A 20,248-nucleotide genomic window follows, 5' to 3' on the forward strand; every position below is an offset into this window, starting at 1 on the left:
TGGCGTGAAAACCTTTGAGGAAACATGTAAATTGAGAGCACCATCAATGATCACAACAAGCATTTACTCACTGAAGTAGTAAAATAAAAACCTAAATTGTTCTCGATATCCAATAAAGACAGAAGACAAACCAACTCCTGGGCAGGCTGACACCCCTCAACCCAGTGCTTATCCACACAGACCGCAGCAAGGAGCAAATGAAAGTTCACGACTCACAAGATACTTACAGATACTTTATTGTCATTGTAACCAGTACAACGAAAGGTAAGGTGCAAACATAAACCTAAGTAAACCATGTGCAGACTTGAAAGGTCTGGAGAAGAAAAGAAAAATAAACTGAATGAAAGAATATGTCCAGAGTACAAATTAAAAAAGAAAAAAATTGTAAGAAGACAGCAGTAAAAAAAAATAAATAAAAAAAAAAATAAGAGACTGCATATATAAAAAAAGAAAAAGTATGTACAAAACTGTGGACATTTCAGTGGCAGTGGATATTGCACATAAACAAATATTGCACTCATTGCCAGTGTGGCATGTGACCTGGCTATTTTGTTCCAGCGGTATTCATAGCTTTAACAGCAGCTGGGTAGAAACTGTTTTTCAGTCTATTTGTACTTGCTTTAATGGCCCTGTACCGTTGGCAGAAACTCAAACAGAGTGTGGCCAGGGTGGGATGAGTCCTTTCGGATGGTGTTGGCTCTCCTGAGACAGTAAGAGCTATGAAGGTTTCCTAGTGTGGGTTGTTATTTTTTTTAATAACAAGGCTTAGAATCAGTTCAAGGAATGAAACCCATTATTTAAACATTCCGGAAAAGAATTATTTATCTGAAATAATGGTAACCACTTATTGATGTAATGTTTTATTCCTTTATTACAAATTAATATATTTCTGCTTGGAATAACTTGGTGCCAAGTTGACTTCCTGTATTCCTCAGAACATCATTCACATCTTTGAATTGCAATGTGACATTTGATAGCAGCAGGTGGTTTACGGAAAATGTGCTTTGGTCTCTATGTTTCCAACCAGACAAGGTAAATATTGTGCTACATACAGTTGTGCTCAAAATATAACATACCCTGGCAGAATTCTACATTTTTTGGCCATTTTTCAGAGAATACGAGGTCTATTAGAAAAGTATCCGACCTTATTATTTTTTTTCAAAAACCATATGGATTTGATTCATATGTTTTTACGGCAGCCAAGCTTGAACCTTCGTGCGCATGCGTGAGTTTTTCCACGCCTGTCGGTTGCATCATTCGCCTATGAGCACGCCTTGTGGGAGGAGTGGTCCAGCCCCCTCGTCGGATTTTCATTGTCAGGGGGCTCACGATGGTAAAGCTCTCTGATGGTAAAGCTGCCAATGAATATGTCTTGGACTTTATTTACATCAATTACGAAGAATCATAAACAGTATGACACTCTATGGTAAATCTGCATGGAGTAGACAGTTTTCAAAAACTGAGCGACTGTGCAAGAAGGAGAAGAGTGAGAAAAGCCACCAAGACACCCAGACAACCTTGAAGAAGTTATAGGCCTATGTGGAAATAGTGCACAGTGAAAGCTTTTCATTTTGTATCACCAGTTATACAGCTTCATGATGAAGTGGTATAGAAGAGGATTTTCTTAAAAAGAAGACCTGAATGTTTAGCTACAAACGGCCAGAAGGTACATCTGAGATGCCAGCCTAGATTTGATCTGTTTTGGTGAAAGAAAATCCTTCTCCACTCTACTCCACTATGAAGCTAAGAGTGGTGATTCTGGACAGGCTTGCATTCTGAAGTGCACCATTCACATTTTTGCTGTTTTTCGATTGTGAGCAACACACGCACACAGACTGGATAACAGTCTGCAATGTGTGGTATCAGTTGATGACTATCAATTCATGCTATGAGAAAACAACACTTATGAATTTACTTTTCTTACTTTTTCTTGTAGTTCTGTTGAACATTCATGCATGGAAACACAGAAGGCACAAAGTCAGGACTGCACTGGTCCATGGATGCTTCACCTTGATGAAAAAATTTAGCAAAGCTGGGTTAACAGCAACAACAACAAGAGTTACAAAGTTTCACTGCAGTTTTGTTAAAGCATCATAATAGGAAAGGTACAGTGGGGTAAAAAGGTATTTAGTCAGTCCCTGATTGTGCAAGTTCTCCTACACAGAAAGATGAGACGCCTGTAATTTTCAACATAGGTACACTTCAACTGTGAGAGACAACATGAGAAAAAAAAAAATCTAGGAAATCACATTGTAGGATTTTTAAAGAATTTATTTGTAAATTATGGTGGTCAATAACAAAAGGTTCAACTCAGTACTTTGTAACATAACCTTTGCTGGCAATGACAGAGGTCAATAGATCTATAATTATCTGAATCTGACAGAGATTTACGCTTGTTCTTTGGAATAGGAACAATAGTTGCTAATAACACAGAGCTGGGAGCTAGTCCATGTGTTAACATAGCTGTGCACAATAAACTCAAATATGTAAACAATTTTTTGCTACCATTGATGATATGGTCTGAGTAAAGGCCTTCATAGCCATCATCCTTCCCAGATTTTAACTTACTCACAGCTTTCATCACATCATTGGTATGCACCACATATCTGCATAAAGAGTTTTTACTACACAGTTCATCAATATTAGATTTTAAGACAAACATCTCATGATCATCATATGGTACACTATTGTATAGCTTACTGTATTTGTTAGCAAAAACATCACAGATATCTTCATCATCATCATCTTCATTTGTACAATTATCAACACAGGAAGGCTGATAATTAAACTGGCCCTTCATTTTTTTTTTCACCTCATGCCACAAGTTACAGTGATTATTATTTATCATGGCTTTTGCCATTTTCTCAAACCTGATCTTATCATTATCACATTTAAGTTGTTTAACAACATTGTAATAATTACACCTAGCTACTCTCCTATTATCAGCTAGCTCATCCTGCTCAGGACACCCTGCTTGCTTCCACAACCTATGACACTGCAGTGAAACTTGCTTCAGTTCTTCTGCATACTCATTCCAACCAGGTGTACACTTTTTCTAGCTCTAGTTTGAGGAATACATAAATCAGCATCATCTAGGCAAGCCTCAATCACCTGAGTGTAAACATCACAGATAGGATTCTTATGTATTGCACAATGTACATCATCACAGATAAATAGAGATGGATCTATGAATAAATCAGACAAATACTCATCTAGTTTGGCTAGATAATTACTAACATACACTCAACAAAAATAAAAACGCAGCACTTTTGGTTTTGCTCCCATTTTGTATGAGATGAACTCAAAGATCTAAAACTTTTTCCACATACACAATATCACCATTTCCCTCAAATATTGTTCACAGACCAGTCTAAATCTGTGATAGTGAGCACTTCTCCTTTGCTGAGATAATCCATCCCACCTCACAGGTGTGCCATATCAAGATGCTGATTAGACACCATGATTAGTGCACAGGTGTGCCTTAGACTGCCCACAATAAAAGGCCACTCTGAAAGGTGCAGTTTTATCACACAGCACAATGCCACAGATGTCGCAAGATTTGAGGGAGCGTGCAATTGGCAAAAACCTGTCTGGTTGACCTTCCTGTCAGCAGGAATGTCAACCAGAGCTGTTGCTCGTGTATTGAATGTTCATTTCTCTACCATAAGCCGTCTCCAAAGGCGTTTCAGAGAATTTGGCAGTACATCCAACCAGCCTTACAACCGCAGACCACATGTAACCACACCAGCCCAGGACCTCCACATCCAGCTTGTTCACCTCCAAGATCGTCTGAGACCAGCCACTCGGACAGCTGCTGAAACAATCGGTTTGCATAACCAAAGAATTTCTGCACAAACTATCAGAAACTGTCTCAGGGAAGCTCATCTGCATGCTCGTCGTCCTCATCGGGGTCTGGACCTGACTCCAGTTCGTCGTCGTAACCGACTTGAGTGGGCAAATGCTCACATTCGCTGGCGTTTGGCACGTTGGAGAGGTGTTCTCTTCATGGATGAATCCCAGTTTACACTGTCCAGGGCAGATGGCAGATAGCGTGTGTGGCGTCGTGTGGGTGAGCGGTTTTCTGATGTCAATGTTGTGGATCGAGTGGCCCACGGTGGTGGTGGGGTTATGGTATGGGCAGGCGTCTGTTATGGACGATGATGGCATTTTGAATGCACAGAGATACCGTGACGAGATCCTGAGGCCCATTGTTGTGCCATACATCCAAGAACATCACCTCATGTTGCAGCAGGATAATGCACGGCCCCATGTTGCAAGGATCTGTACACAATTCTTGGAAGCTGAAAATGTCCCAGTTCTTGCATGGCCGGCATACTCACCGGACATGTCACCCATTGAGCATGTTTGGGATGCTCTGGACCGGCGTATACGACAGCGTGTACCAGTTCCTGCCAATATACAGCAACTTCGCACAGCCATTGAAGAGGCGTGGACCAACATTCCACAGGCCACAATTGACAACCTGATCAACTCTATGCAAAGGAGATGTGTTGCACCGCATGAGGCAAATGGTGGTCACACCAGATACTGACTGGTATCCCCCCCCCCCAAATAAAACAAAACTGCACCTTTCAGAGTGGCCTTTTATTGTGGACAGTCTAAGGCACACCTGTGCACTAATCATGGTGTCTAATCAGCATCTTGGTATGGCACACCTGTGAGGTGAGATGGATTATCTCAGCAAAGGAGAAGTGCTCACTATCACAGATTTAGACTGGTTTGTGAACAATATTTGAGGGAAATGGTGATATTGTGTATGTGGAAAAAGATCTTTGAGTGTTGAGTGTAAGATTTAGAGGCTTTCCTCCAAGATACTTTAGGTTTGTGAACCTTATTGGTACTATGATTACGCAAAATATCAATATTGAATGTAATACTCAGTGGAAAGTGATCAGAGTACAGATGGTTATCGACAATAGAATAAATACTCATCTAGTTTGGCTAGATAATTACTAACATCAGATTTAGAGGCTTTTCTCCAAGATACCTTAGGTTTGTGAACCTTACTGGTACTATGATTATGCAAAATATCAATATTGAATGTAATACTCAGTGGAAAGTGATGAGAGTACAGATGGTTATCGACAATAGAATACTGTTCGACAAACTCACTGAGATTGCTGGATATCACAAAATGATCTATAACCGAAGAAATATTGTTACTGTTTACAAATGTATATGGTACATTTGAACATGGCAAGTCAAGACACAGATGAAACTGATAGGATGTGACAAACTGGGTAAATTCTGTTGATTGACTAGAAGACTGACTTACATCAGTATTAAAATCACCACTACATATGACAAAACTGGGATCATAGATAGATAGATAGATACTTATTGATCCCAGAGGGAAATTCAAAGGGAAATTCATGCCTGTCTATTAAACATCTGACCTCAAAGAACATCCATAAACTCAGGGAAATTTGTCTCATCCCTATTATCTTTATCATATGGCATGTAAACATTAACAATGAGAAATGTATTATTATTATTATGTGACACCATAACGCAACATACCCTAGAAGATTGGCACTCAATAGGTTCAACTTTACATTGAAGTCTGGGGTTCCAATGTATGGCACAACCACCATATGGTCTACCATGCCTAGGGGAATTTTCAACCATAGAACTGGTACCTGGTACACAATAACCCTGGCCAAGTTTAGCTAAGTTACACAGCTGAGACTCATAATTCAGTTAATAATAAATATACATACGAGGTCTGTTAGAAAAGTATCGTACCTTTTTATTTTTTCCAAAAACTATATGGATTTGATTCATGTTTTTACGTCAGCCAAGCTTGAACCTTCGTGCACATGCGTGAGTTTTTCCACGCCTGTCGGTTGCGTCATTCGCCTGTGGGCAGGCTTTGAGTGAGCACTGGTCCACCCCTCTCATCGTCGTTTCATTGCGAGGAAATTGCGGAATGATTTGGGCTTGTTTTCCATCAGAATTTTTTCAGAAAGTGTTAGAGACAGGCAGCTGGAAACCATTCGAAAAATTTATCTGGCTTTCGGTGAAAATTTTACAGGCTTCACAAAGAATAAGGAGTGTTACTACAACTTTAAGGACGGCCCACAATGGTGCATAGCGCGCCGCGCTCCGAGCCACCATCGAGAGGCAGAAACCACCACATAATTTCTAAACGGATCGCTGTGTGGAGCCGGGACCGTCGTGTGCAATTTCTCTGGTTATCACAAGAGCTGGACATCAGCCATTTTCCGGCAGATTTCACTTTTAACAAGAGATTTTGTCATGGAAAGCCGCGCGGAGGCTTCGCGCGTCACGACCAATTCGCTGATGAAGCGAGACAAAGGAACACCTCCGTTTCGGAGTGTCAGAGGACAAGTTGGGACATGCCTATCTCGGCTTTCAGTGCTTACCAGTCGAGTGAGTATAAGAGAAACTGTGGAGAGTTGGGCACGACTCTCCGTGCGCGGCGTGCGCCATTGTGGGCCGTCCTTAAAGCTGTAGTAACACTCCTTATTTTCTGTGAAGCCCATAAAATTTTCACCAAAAGCCAGATAAATTTTTCGAATGGTTTCCAGCTGCCTCTCTCTAACGGTTTCTAAAAAAATTCTGATGGAAAAAAAGCCCAAATCATTCCGCCATTTCCTCGCAATGAAACAATGAGAGGGTGGACCAGTGCTCACTCAAAGCCTGCCCACAGGCAAATGACGCAACCGACAGGCGTGGAAAAACTCACACATGCGCACGAAGGTTCAAGCTTGGCTGACGTAAAAACATATGAATCAAATCCATATAGTTTTTGAAAAAAATGAAAAGGTACGATACTTTGCTAAACAGACCGTGTATAATATATATATATAATTTCAATTTATTTTCATTTATATAGCGCCAAATCACAACAGAGTTGTCTCAAAGCGCATCACACAGGCAAGGTCTAACCTTACCAACCCCCAGAGTAACAGTGGTAAGGAAAAACTCCCTCTGAGGAAGAAACCTCAAGCAGACCAGACTCAAAGGGGTGACCCTCTGCTTGGGCCATGCTACAAACATAATTTACAGAAAACTTCTCAGACAAATACACAAGAAATGCTATTGGTGCACAGGACAGGAGGATTGCCAACACGAATACAACTCCCATCTCTGGATGGAGCTGCACCTTAAAAAAAGAGAAAAAACAGAATCAGGCATCAGAAAGACAAAAAAATACTGTATAATTTGCCAGCATTAAACAACAAGAAAAACAAAGAAATACTAAGGTGATCGCTGGCCACTAGCTGTAAACTTCACTAAAAGACCCAGAATTTAGGTAAAGTTGAGGCCGCAGCCCGCTCCAAATACTAATAAATGAATTAAAAGAGTAAAAAGCGTAAAACAAAACTGTACCAGTATGCTAGCCATATGAAGGGAAAATAAGTGGGTCTTAAGTCTGGACTGAAATCTCCACAGAATCTGACTGTTTTATGACGCAGGGAGATCATTCCATAGAACAGGGCACGATAAGAGAAGCTCTGTGACCCGCAGACTTCTTATTCACCTTAGGGACACAAAGTAGTCCTGCACCCTGAGAACGTAAAGCCCGGGCCGGTACGTAAGGTTTAATTAGGTCAGCTAGGTAGGGAGGTGCCAGTCCATGAATAATTTTATAGGTTAGTAGCAGAACCTTAAAATCTGATCTCACTGGGACAAGAAGCCAGTGAAGGGATGCCAAAATGGGTGTAATGTGGTTGTACTTTCTGCTTTGTGTCAAACGTCTGGCTGCAGCATTTTGCACTAATTGGAGACCCCTAATGCTAGACTGCGGTAACCAGAAATACAACATTGCAGTAGTCCAATCTAGAAGAGATAAATGCATGGATCAGGGTCTCAGCATCAGCCATAGACAGGATGGGACGAATCTTCGCTATATTTCGCAGGTGGAAGAAAGCAGTCCTAGTAATATTTCTAATGTGGAGGCCAAAGGACAACGAAGGATCAAAAATTACCCCAAGGTTCCTCACTTTGTCAGTGTGATGTATGACACACGAGCCGAGGCTGAGCTTTAACTGGTCAAATTGATGCCTATGTCTCACTGGACCAAGAACCATTATTTCAGTCTTATCAGAGTTTAAAATTAGGAAATTTCTAGACATCCAATTTCTCACTGCTGCAAGGCAATCTTCTAAGAATTTTATGTGAACGAGATTACCAGCAGTTATCGGCATGTATAACTGAGTATCATCTGCATAGCAGTGAAAGGTATTCCCAAAACGCCGCTATATGTGCCCAAGGGGTGCTATATAAAGGGAGAAAAGCAGGGGGCCTAAGACAGACCCCTGTGGAACCCCAAATTTCACTAAGGTTAGAGGTAGTGTTACTGTACAAAACACAGTGAGAACGACTGGTCAAGTATGACGTCAGCCATGCAAGGGCACTCCCAGTAATCTCAAAATGATTTTCCAGCCTATCAAGTAGAATATGATGATCCACTGTATCAAATGCAGCACTGAGATCTAACAGCAACAGAACCATAGTGGTGTCCGAATCCATTGTAAGCAGAAGATCATTCACAGTTTAGTGAGAACGTCTCTGTGGAATGATATTTTCTAAAAGCAGACTGCAGTGGCTCAAAGAGATTATTCTCAGTAAGATAGTCTACGAGCTGCTGTGACACCACTTTTCCAGAATTTTAAAGAACAATGATAGATTTGATATCGGCCAATAGTTTTCAATACACTAGGGTCAAGATTAGGTTTCTTAAGTAATGGTTTAATCACTGCAGATTTGAAACATTAGGAACAGATCCAGAAGTTAAAGAAAGATTAATAATTTCCAGCACAGTTGGCCAAGAGTGGGCCACAGGTCCTTAAACAGTTTTGTTGGTATAGCATCAAATAAACAGGTTGTGCTTTTTGTTGACATTACGAGTTTTGTCAGCATGCCTAGTGAGATACTATCAAATTCTGTAACTCTAGGTAATACCTTAGTAGTAGCGCCCACCTCAATAGCAGGGTGTAGTGGTTGGGTTAAGGCATGCCGGGATATGTTTAATCTGATGTCTTCTATTTTCTTCCCAAAGTAATCCAGGACATCTTGTGCTGTAAAAGGAGAGCGAACTACAGGTGGCTGTCCATGCATAAGTGTTGCCACCATGTTGAACAAGAACTTTGAGTTATGTTTTTGTTGATCAAATCAGAGTAGTAAGTCTGTTTTGTAGCCAATAACGCATGCTTATAGTCTAAGATAGCATCATGCCACGCAAGGTGGAATACAACTAATTTTGAATGATGCCATTTCCGTTCTAGACCTCTTGCTTTATGCTTGGAGGTCACGCAGATAATCACTGAACCAAGGTGACTGTGACTTGGGGGAGTGCGATTTTAACACAGGTGGTGCAATCATGTCAAGTGTAGTTTTGAGCACTGAGTTTAAACTATCCACAAGTCTGTCTACTGATTGGGTATTTGTCAAATGTGAAGCTAAGACATCAGGCAGTCTAGCTTCGAGTTCAGTCTTAGTTGAGGAGTTGATGCATCACCGTAATGATATATAAGGTTGTTGTTCCACTAAACATGGCAGCGAACTGTAAACTTAATAAGTGAGTGATCAGACACCACTGATGTAAGAGGCATGATGTCAATATTCGTGACAGCATACCACGTGCGAGAACCAGATCCAGGGTATTTCCACTAATGTGTGTCGAATCCCGAATGCATTACTGAAATCCTAATGCATCCACATTTCCATAAATTGATTTGCAGAGGGATCAGAAGGCTTATTATATGAATGTTAAAGTCACCAATGATCAGAATGTTATCTACACTAGTTGACAAGTTAGAGCTGAATGCACCAAATTCATCTAAGAATTCAGGAATATGGGCCAGGAGGCCTATATACAGTGACAATGTATACGACTGATTTTTATTCTTCTGACCTTGGCAATGTGTAATATCCTGAGCAGAGCAGAGAATCAGATGCTCAAACGAGTGATATTTGTAACCCCCAACAGCTAATAAGCTAAAGCTAGATTTATAAATAAGAGCAACACCCCCGCCTTGCTTCGCATCACGAGTAGGGCTGTCACGATTAGGAATTTTTGGAGACGATTAATTGTCAGACAAATAATTGCGATTGACGAATATATCGTCTATTTTTTTTCCCTCTTTATATTCTACTATTGTAGTATAATTACACAACTCTGGAAGAACGTTTGGCTTCTGTGAGTGGAGAACTGGGAATGGTGGAACATTTTTATTTTATCTTCATTTTACATACAGTCCCAACTTTTTCTGAATTGTGGTTGTTTCTGTTGCATTTCTGAAATTGTTTCTCCTCATCAGTCACGTTTTGTGCTTAAACACTGCATTAAGCTCAAGATTGAACAAATAAATACTTCTGGAAAATAACAGCTGTTAAAGTTCAGAGTTCTCACCTGCTTTTTGTGATCTGTGCATCTGAACATTGTTTTTTTTTGTGGCTCAGTTCATTCATATATTCTCATTTTTTAAATATGTTTTAAAGATATTTGACCATTTATTTCATCTCATGATCTCATAAATTCAGCATACGACGTGCACATGGTGTGAACAGGACGTTAACGGCAGAATCACACCTTTAGAGAAAGTTCAGAGAGAAAGTAAAGGCAGCTCCACGTTTCGTTTTGTAAACATGTTCACTCAGGTTAAAATCCTCTCTCTGCTCCGCGCTCGCTGCGCACTGAACGTGTCGCGCCTGCATTCAGGAATCTTCCTCACCCACCCCTCCCTCGCAGTCCTGCAAGCCTGTAACTCCGCGCGCACGCACAACAGGCACAGACACACACACACCGACAGCTCCGCATTTTAGACGGCTTTTGAATAAGCGGCACTGTTTTAATCGGCCGTCAGCCTCCTTGTTATGTCCTGCCTTAAGACGAGAGCGAGGCTGCAGCACCAATGATGTCAGATTCTGAGTCGTTTTATGCTTTGTGGATAAATAAATAATTCACGGTAATCGCGAATATGAAAAATAATCGCGATTGACGAATATTGTAATAATTGTGACAGCCCTCATCACGAGGGACGTGACTAAATGTATATGCTGGTGGACAGGCCTCATTTAAGGGGAGGACAGCTGTAGGTTTAAGCCAGGTTTCACATAGCCCAATCATATCTAAGTGATGATCAATAATTAGATCATTGATCAACAAAGATTTTGAGGACAGTGATCTTATGTTAATGAGACCCAGTCTAAGGACCTCAGTGGGGTTGACAGTTGAACTGTTTGGGTTTAGGGGTGGTTCCAGAGTAGCATATATAAGATGCCTAGGAATAGGTTTAGGTTTCAGACATTCCACGCGCGTTGTAGGTAGCAGACACAAGATCTTTGCTATTGCTGGAACAACCACTGGGCCATCCTCAATTTCAACATCATCCCATATAGTAATTGGTATTAAGTTTGGAAAGCATATCCCTCTATGATTTTTATGGACAGGACTATGGAAGAGGCCACGTCTCAACTTGTTGAAATTCCCTCCCTGGCAAATAAACTGCACTATGACCATAGTGAATTTTCTGCACTAAATTCCCCGCTAAGCTAATGGATTCCACACCCACATTTGTCATAAGCCTTGCAGGGTCTCTAATCACCTGGACAAAGTGCAGAAGTCCCAGAGAACAAAGAGACCAGATAGACAGGAGACGGAGACAAGAAGAAGAGGAGTGTCTCTCCCTTATTTAGCAGGGGTATGGGAAAAACTACAGAGGATCTTCAGACAGCACAAAATCCCAGTTTACTTTAAACCGGTTAACACCTTGAGACAGAAATTAGTTCACCCTAAGGACATGATCCCTAGTTACAAACAGAGCAATGTAGTGTATTCTATCAGATGTCAGGGAAACTGTAACGAACACTACATAGGTGAAACGAAAGCAACCTTTACACAAAGGCTATACCAGCACCACAGAGAGGGCGCCAGTGGACCTCAGTCTGCAGTTCACCTCCACCTCAAAGACACTAACCACACGTTTGAGGACAAGGAAGTTAAAATATTAGCCAGAGAGAAGAAATGGTTTGAGAGAGGGGTCAAGGAGGCATTCTTTGTGAAACGTTTGAAACCCAGCCTTAACCGGGGAGGGGGTCTGAGACACACTTTATCCCCTGTTTACAATGGGGTACTCAGGCCAAAGGAGTTTCAGTCTTTTGTTCATGGTAATGAGTCATTCACGCCATCAAGGGAGCCATCAGAAAGGCATCCATCCCATCATTAGAAGGACAGCTTAGGTGTGCTGACTACAGCACAATAGTTGCTAATTAGAGCTATTGTTTAGTCACTAGCCTATAACAGTCTGCCTCTCAGTAGGAGGGGTCTGGTTAGGTTTAAAAAACTCCAGCTTTTGTTGGCTTCTGTTTTATTCTCTCTACAAGTCAGACAGAAGTCAGACGTCCAGAGCAAGAAATTTTAGCCGAGGAAGCTTCTGCGATTTGAAGCGAAACATCCTCGCGTCAAGCAACCCAGTCCAGTCAAAGATTCAAGCTTCTCTACTGTAGATTCCTAATGTTACCCTCCCTGTAGAGCTCTATCTATGTTCGCAGACAAGATGGTGGCGCCTTCCCCAGTAGGGTGGAGGCAGGCCACGACGGCCCCAGAACAAAGGCCAGTTATCAATAAAGCTAAAGCCTTGCTGTCTACAAAACTGCGCCAGCCACCTATTTAACGATGTCAGCCTGCTAAACGCCTCGTCAGTACACCGGGAGGGGAGAGGATCAGAGACTATTAAACGATGCCGACACATCTTTCTGGCAAGGTCACAAGTCCTCTCTATGTCCATTTTTGTGACCTCTGAGTGCTTCATCCTGTTATCATTGGTGCCGACGTGAATAACTATGTGACTATACCTCACGCCATGTTCCTTTGTCTGTCTTCCATTCTGCAGCGTCAGCACCCTAAGATGAGATGCAATGTCGGGAGCTCTGGCCCCAGGAATACGTTTAACATCAGCCGGCGTCTGTAACCTGACTTTGCGAGTGATAGAATCCCCTATCACTAAAGTCCGGTGTTTCGGCATGGAGACAGGAGTGGAAGTCACTTGTGGGCTCAGAGAATCACTCAGGCAAAATCCAAGGGGGAGAAACGATTCACAGTTCGCGAGTGTGATCGGGGTGCCACAACCGGGCACCAAGCCCTACGGGGCTTCATCCGCCTAGCCACAGTCCCGAAAGCCGTCCTCCACAGCCGGCGTTTCTAAGCTAATGCTAATGGGCTCGCTAGCCGGCCCAACACTAACCTCATCTGGAGTGCCCGTAACATCTAACTCCACTGAGCTAAGAAGCTGCTCTAACTTACGGACACGGCTCTCTAAGAGAGCCACTCTATCTTCCAACATCACGCAGGATTTACGGAGGGTGTAAAGTAGAATTAGTAGTGTACTTTGTCCACTAAGAAATTCAAGAATGTAGCCAAGCAAACACGAGCTAACCAATAATGGATAAGCTAACCACATCCTAAGGCTCACACAAACCAAATAAATGAATTAAAAATTCACGCAGTTACACTGAAAAACTACATAAGTATTAAACAGGTAAAAAAAGCGCAGCTATAAAATATACTAAACAGTTAACTAACAGGAGTATAAAAAAAGGAAATGAAAAAATGATGACGGGGGTCCGAAATAGCTAACGCAAGCTAACCGCAGCGAAATGCTAGCCGTTCCTAATGATTTTACACAAGAGTAGAATTACTTAAAATTCACAGCTGTTTGACTGCAAAAAAACGAACAGAAGTATTAAACGGGGTAAAAAAGAACAGCTATAAAAAGTAACAACGGGAGGGGTCGACCTAGCTAGCGAAAGCTAACCGCTAGCGAATAGGGGTGCCGGAAAAAAAAAAAAACCGACTCACGTCCGAATCGCGATTCTTATTTATTACGATTCTGAATCTATCCAAAATTGTCCAAGAATCGATTTTTCAAAAGCATTTTTTAAACATTTTATTTACTCCCTGCGTGTACTGTTTGTCAGGCAACAGCTTCCGTACTACAGCGTCCCTGCGAGGGGAGGGTCCGGCGTGCTTCAAACATTCGTGAGCTGCAGCTTAGCATGGCGGACCAAGAGCTAATTCAGCCAGCACCGTCTTTTCTGAAGGCAAATGTTTGAGCGCATTTTGGATTTATTATTTGCTGCCGTAAGAAGGAGCTTGACATGACTTATGCAGTGTGCAAAATCTGCAAAATGAAAGTCAAGTACTTCGGAAACACTTCAACTCCGCAAGCCCACATGCTACGCTATGACCCGGAGCTAAACGGAGCGGAGCAGCGGTCTCTGCCGACTACTGACCTGCGCTTCGCTAAACTGCCAGCCAACTCTGAACAAGCAAAGCAGATAAGTAAATTTACATCTAGAATCACTTGATTAACCTTGTAAAGCTGCATTTTCTTAAACATAAACATTTTTTAAGTAATATAACTATTTCTCAGAGCTGTTTGAATCGAATCGTCACCCCAAGAATCGGAATCGAATTGAATCATGAGTAGTTGTACGATTCACATCCCTACTAGCGAATGCTAACCGCTAGCGATTCACAACAGGACTGTTGTTAAACAACGTTCAGAGTAGATACAATTAATAACCAGAAGAGTGCTAAACAGAACTAAAAGAAGCGTATACAACCGTGTGAAGGTCAGAGTGGTGTCACAGCAACAAACAATCTGTCAGAAGCAAGTTGCCAGACAAATCAACAAATCAACTTCACTTATAACTATACATCATTAACATCCATCTCATCAGACTCTTCAGAGCTTGTTTTCCATTTCCTTCAAAGGAGAACAGACGCATTCAAAGGAGAAGAGATGTAAAGTTGACAACGAAAATAGATGATTTAATAATGACTGGACTGATGAATATGTGCACGAAGAAAATGCCGAAGGCAATCCTATGTGCCTGCTGTGCGGTGAATAAGGAATGTAACGTGCAAAGGCACTTCATTATGACTCACTCCCGTTTTGACAATGAATATCCACCGGGTTCTGATCCTCATCAAATAAAAATAAAGGACTTAATATGAACTACAAGCAAAGCACTGCAATCTTCTCCCGTAGCTGCACTCTGCAACAGAAAGACAACGGCAGCATGCCTGCGTGTTGTGTGGGTTCTTGCTAAAAAGAAAATGTCGTTCACTGACTCCAAAACAGTGAAAGAATATATATTAGCTGCCGTCAACGAGGTGGTAGCGCACAACCTAAAACAGCAGGTAATGCCTTCAATCAAGTCAATCCCTCTGTCAGATACAACAGCTGCGAGACGACTGGATGTTTTAGCCACAGACGTTTTCGAGACTCTTCTAAGTCAGTTGAAGAAAGCTGAATTCATGTCGCTGGCTGTGGATGAGTCAACTGACAGCTCTGATATAGCACAACTTTGTTTGTATGTGCGGTTTTTCAATGGTGACTGTTTCAAGGAGGATCTGTTGGGCCTAATTCCACTGGAAGGACAAACAACAGGGAAGATAATTCTCCAAAAGCTTATTGCTTTTTTTAAAGACAATGGACTGGACCTGGAGTGTATTAACCTGCTGGTTACAGATGGAGCTCCCTCGATGGCAGGAAGGATCAAAGGACTGTCTGCACGACTGTCTGCTGTTGCACCAAAACTACAATCTGTCCACTGTCTCATTCACCAGAGTGTCCTCTGCTCTCAGCTTAGTGGTGAGTTGAAAAGTACCATGGACTCTGTGATTGCTGCAGTGAACTTTATCAGCGCAACATCCAGTCTTCAGCACAGGTTGTTTCGCAGACTACCTGCTGATATGTCAGCTGAGCTCTCTGACCTCCTGTTACACAACATCAGGTGGTCTGTGAACTGAGAGAGGAAATTATCACCTTTCTATGTGAATGCAAGCACAAGAAGGCTGAAACATTTCTGACAAAAATGCTGGATGAGAAATTTGACTCAGAAATGTGTTTAAGTGATATCATGCATCATTTGAATGGTCTAATCTGAGTCTTCAGGGGAGGGATAAAACAGTTACTTATGTTGTTGAAAAGCTGACTGCTTTATAAAAAAAAAAAAAAAAAAAATAGATAAAATTTTTGAAAAAGACATTTTCACATGTGATCTTAATGACAGGCTGCTGCACTTTCCCACACTTAGTGACTTCATTAGTATATACTTTTGATGTTCTGTTAAATAAAAAGGGAAAAAGAAATGTAGTAGCATTTGTCTCAATTGTACATCCGAGAGTAATAGTACAGGTCACGAGAATGTCCGGCCCACAGATCATAGTATTGTGACAAATTTGGCCCCCGGAAAAATATAGTTGAATAGCCCTGCTCTAGAAGGTGCAGGGGCTGCTGCCAACCCAGTACCATCAGCTTGACCAATCACAGTTCCTTTCTTCTGATTCTGACTGTAGTTGTTGTTGCCTTGTTGCAAACAAGTACTGTTCACATTTCTCAGACAGTTGTTAAATTTGCGTTCACAGCGAAGTACATGATTTTGTCTAACAAATCCGTTCGACACATCACCAGCACCGCCAGGCCCACCAGCACCGCCAGAAATCATCACACCACCAGGTCCAAAAGCACCGCCAGGAGTCGTCACACCACTAGGTCCACCAGCACCGCCAGGAGTCGTCTCACCACCAAGCCCACCAGCACCGCCAGAAGGGGTCATCACACCACCAGGTTCACCAGCACCGCCAGGGGTCGTCTCACCACCAGGCCCACCAGTACTGCCAGAAGGGGTCGTTCCACCACGAGGCCCACCAGCACCGCCAAAAGGTGTCGCCACACCACCAGGCCCACCAGCATCACTAGAAAGGGTTGCCACACCACCAGGCCCATCAGCACCGCCAGAAGAGGTCATCACGCTGCCAGCAGGGGCCGCCACACGGCCAGGACCACCACAAGTAGTGGAAACACCACCTCGCACAGGTTTACTACCTACAGCAGCAACAGTGCAACTACTGGTATGGTGTGGAATATTGACGGCATTTGTAGCCCTGCCAGCATTGATGCTTGGCCATGTGACAATTCTGTGTTGCTCAGCAGAGATGATATCCTGGATGATCGTGCCGTGTGCTCTCACACTACTATCCGTGGCATTCAGTCTGGTGTTACACACCTTCATCTTTGCCTCAAGTTCTTCAAGGCGTTCTGCAACAGTTAATACACTGTTACGTTCAGGATTGCACTTTGGTATCTTGATCCAATTAGCAGCATAACACACAAAGTCCACACTGTTGGCATGTAAGACCAACAGCGCAACAAGTATGTCGTCACAAATAGCCATTGACTGAACGGTTGTTAGAGTCTCCTCCTCCTCAAGAATTCCCAAACCACCGAATATTTTCCATAACAGTTCTTTAGAAATTCTCAGTTCATCAACAGTGAAGAAAGTCACAAGGACATCAGTGAGGGTTTCTGCAGTGCTAGTTTCCAAATGATGGTCAGCGTAGAACAACACCTCATTTACCAATTTCAAACCATTTGGGTCATCACTCGGGGCATTACTGAATGAGATAGCACTTTATAAACATCTAGAGCACACAGTATCTTTCCCTTTCTTCATCAGTTTGCAATGACACTTCTCACACGAAGCTGTCTTCATAGATTCACTCTTCCCAGCCTGGTGAACATCTCCAATTTTCTTCCTGGTGTCCCTTCGACAGCTCTTTGGTCTTGGCCATGGCTGTGTTTGGAGTCTGACTGTTTGAGGTTGTGGATAGATGTTTTTTATACAGATAACGAGTTCAAACAGATGTCATTAATACAGGTAACAGGTGGAGAAAAGAAGAGCTTAAAGAAGTTACAGGTCTGTGAGAGCCAGAAATTTTGCTTGTTTGTGGGTGACCAAATACTTATGTTCCACCATAACTTACAAATAAATTCTTTAAAAATCCTACAATGTGATTTACTGGATTTTCTTTTCTCATTTTGTCTCTCATAGTTGAAGTGTACCTATGATGAAAATTACAGACTTTTCTCATCTTTCTAAGTAGGAGAACTTGCACAATCAGAGGCTGACTAAATACTTTTTTACCCCACTGTATGCCACCTACTGGATGATTAATACATACTGGATAAATTATCAAAAATTATGAACAGCTGTTGCTGAACACATGTGGTTTGTCTGCCCCATGAATAATAAACACATTATATGCTCATCTCCAAATTCCACCCAGCTAACAAGCTAGCACCTGCAGGGCAAAACCAAGGGAGAAGTTTCAATGGCATCAAATGAAGCCCGGTCAGAAGAAGGCAAAAGGTGTATCCAAAAAGGTGTGTCCGAAAACAGAGCACATTTCTATAGGAGCCCATTTACAACCTGGTACAAAAAAAAAAAAAAAAAAAAAAAAAAAAGCTTGTCTCTACAAATACTTTCATCCTCCATGACAACTTTTGTCCTCTGCATTTAACCAATCCTAATTACAGTTTAGGGCTGCAGCTACTGAATATTTTTGGAATAGAGCATTGTATTGATTATTTTATCAATTAATCGAGTAATGGGGAAAAAAGTACTTGTTTTTTAAACAATATCCATAGTAGCAGGGCTCTCCCTAAGCAATGGCACAATGTTGCTGTGCCATCATGCAGATTTTTAAGTTTAAGGTGTTCCCTCTCTGTCTGTTTTCCCAGGTAATTATTAAGAGTTTTGGAGCTTTGCCAAACCACAAGCCCTGGTGGTCTGTGAAATCTTCAGTCTGCGAACAGGACATTCTTTTTTTTTTCCTCTCTTATTGCACATTTCATTTGCACTTTTTATTACTGTGGTTTTTTCAGTGTTTTGTGTACATTTATACATGTCATACAGCAGAGGTGGGACAAAGTCACCATCAAGTCACTCTCAAGTCATGAATCAAGAAGTCCCAAGTTAAGTCTAAGGTCATAATGACCAAAAATTGTTTGCAAGCTGACTTGAGACTTGACTTGGGACTTGCAGACTGATGACGTCATCCTACATCTAACATACACAGCGCAGCTCAGACCAAAATCAAATTCCTTGTTTTCTGTGGATACTTGGCAGATAACACAGCCTTTGAAAAATGGCTGTGGAGTGCAGTGTTTCCACAAAAGCTGTGGCTGGTGGCTCCGCTTATGCGGTTCCCGTTGGCGGGTGGAACATCGGGGTCCCGGCTCTTCTCTGGTTAGGCGTTCTCCTACCCTCGGGCCTGCCCACGCTCATCTGGTTATTCTGATTGACAGACTAAAAGCATATTTGGTTGTTTGTGCACATCTGCAGAATAAATTATTTATTTGGACTTCCTACTGGCCGTTCATTCACGCCCCCTGGCGTGGGTCCGTGGTACTTCCCTTTCCCAACAGGATAACTCGGCCACGTCATGGACTCCAAGGGGCGGTTTTCCCCATTTGAACCACCCAACGGAAATGCAAGGTGCGCAGGCTCCACCAGGAGGTGAGTTGGGTGAGCTGCAGCACATTCTCACAACTTAATTGCTCGGGTGGATTTGTTAAACGAGCAGGATATTCACCTCACCCATAGGATGGAGGCTCTCACGCTCAGGTGGAGGCGCTGCGCGTCAGGTGCGACTGCAGCCACTCCTCCGCGGGGCTGTCGCTAGATAATGAAGATCCAGTGGTAGTTCAAAGGTCTCCTCCCCATCGCCCGAAGCTTACATTAGCCCCCCGGAACCGTACAGGGGTTGTGGTCGAAAACATGCACGGACTTCTGATGCAGTGCGCGCTCGTTTTTCACAACGCCCCGTGATGTACGCGTCAGACCACAGCCGGGTGGCTTATGTGATTAATTTGCTTCGGGCAGGCACGCGCAAGGGCTACGGCGCTCTTGGAGCAGAACTCACGGCTCCTGTTGACGTACACTGGGCTTATCAAGGAGTTTCGACAGGTGTTTGATCATCCTTACAGAGGCGAGTCCGCTTCAAATGTGCTACTGTCAACCCGACAGGGGTGCCGTAGCGCAGCCGAATATGCAGTCGCCTTCTGCGTTGCGGCAGTGAGGGCCAGCTGGAATTCGGTGGCGCTCCGCGCCGCCTTTGTAAAGGGGCTGTCTCCGGCCCTAAAGGAGCACCTGGTGGCGAAAGATCAACCGCGGGATTTAGATGGGCTGATAGATCTGGTTATACGATTAGACAATCGATTAGCTGAACATCAACGGGAGCGAGACGAAGGACGTGGCCGGGTGCGCGCCATCCCTCCCCCCTTCCGGGTCCGAAGCAGCCCCGCCCTCTCCCCGCTACAAGGCCAGGGCTCTCCACGTGACACCAGCTCCCTCTGCTGACGTTGCTATGGAGACGAGCAGGGCAAATTGAGAAAGAGGAAACAAA

General features: G+C 42.8%; 1 long non-coding RNA gene across 1 annotated transcript in view; it reads right to left on the minus strand.

Annotated features, from left to right (window-relative positions):
- The window catches only part of LOC117511695, a 36,731-nt gene continuing 16,483 nt past the window's right edge, over positions 1-20,248 (minus strand). The window contains exons 2-3 of the long non-coding RNA XR_004561043.1: positions 1,925-2,009; positions 1-12 (exon numbers count right to left, since the gene is read on the minus strand). This is a non-coding gene — a long non-coding RNA (uncharacterized LOC117511695). The remainder of the gene's footprint in view (positions 13-1,924; positions 2,010-20,248) is intronic.

The sequence above is a fragment of the Thalassophryne amazonica genome, chromosome 6 (assembly GCF_902500255.1).
Source record: "Thalassophryne amazonica chromosome 6, fThaAma1.1, whole genome shotgun sequence".
Taxonomy (NCBI): Eukaryota; Metazoa; Chordata; class Actinopteri; order Batrachoidiformes; family Batrachoididae; genus Thalassophryne; species Thalassophryne amazonica.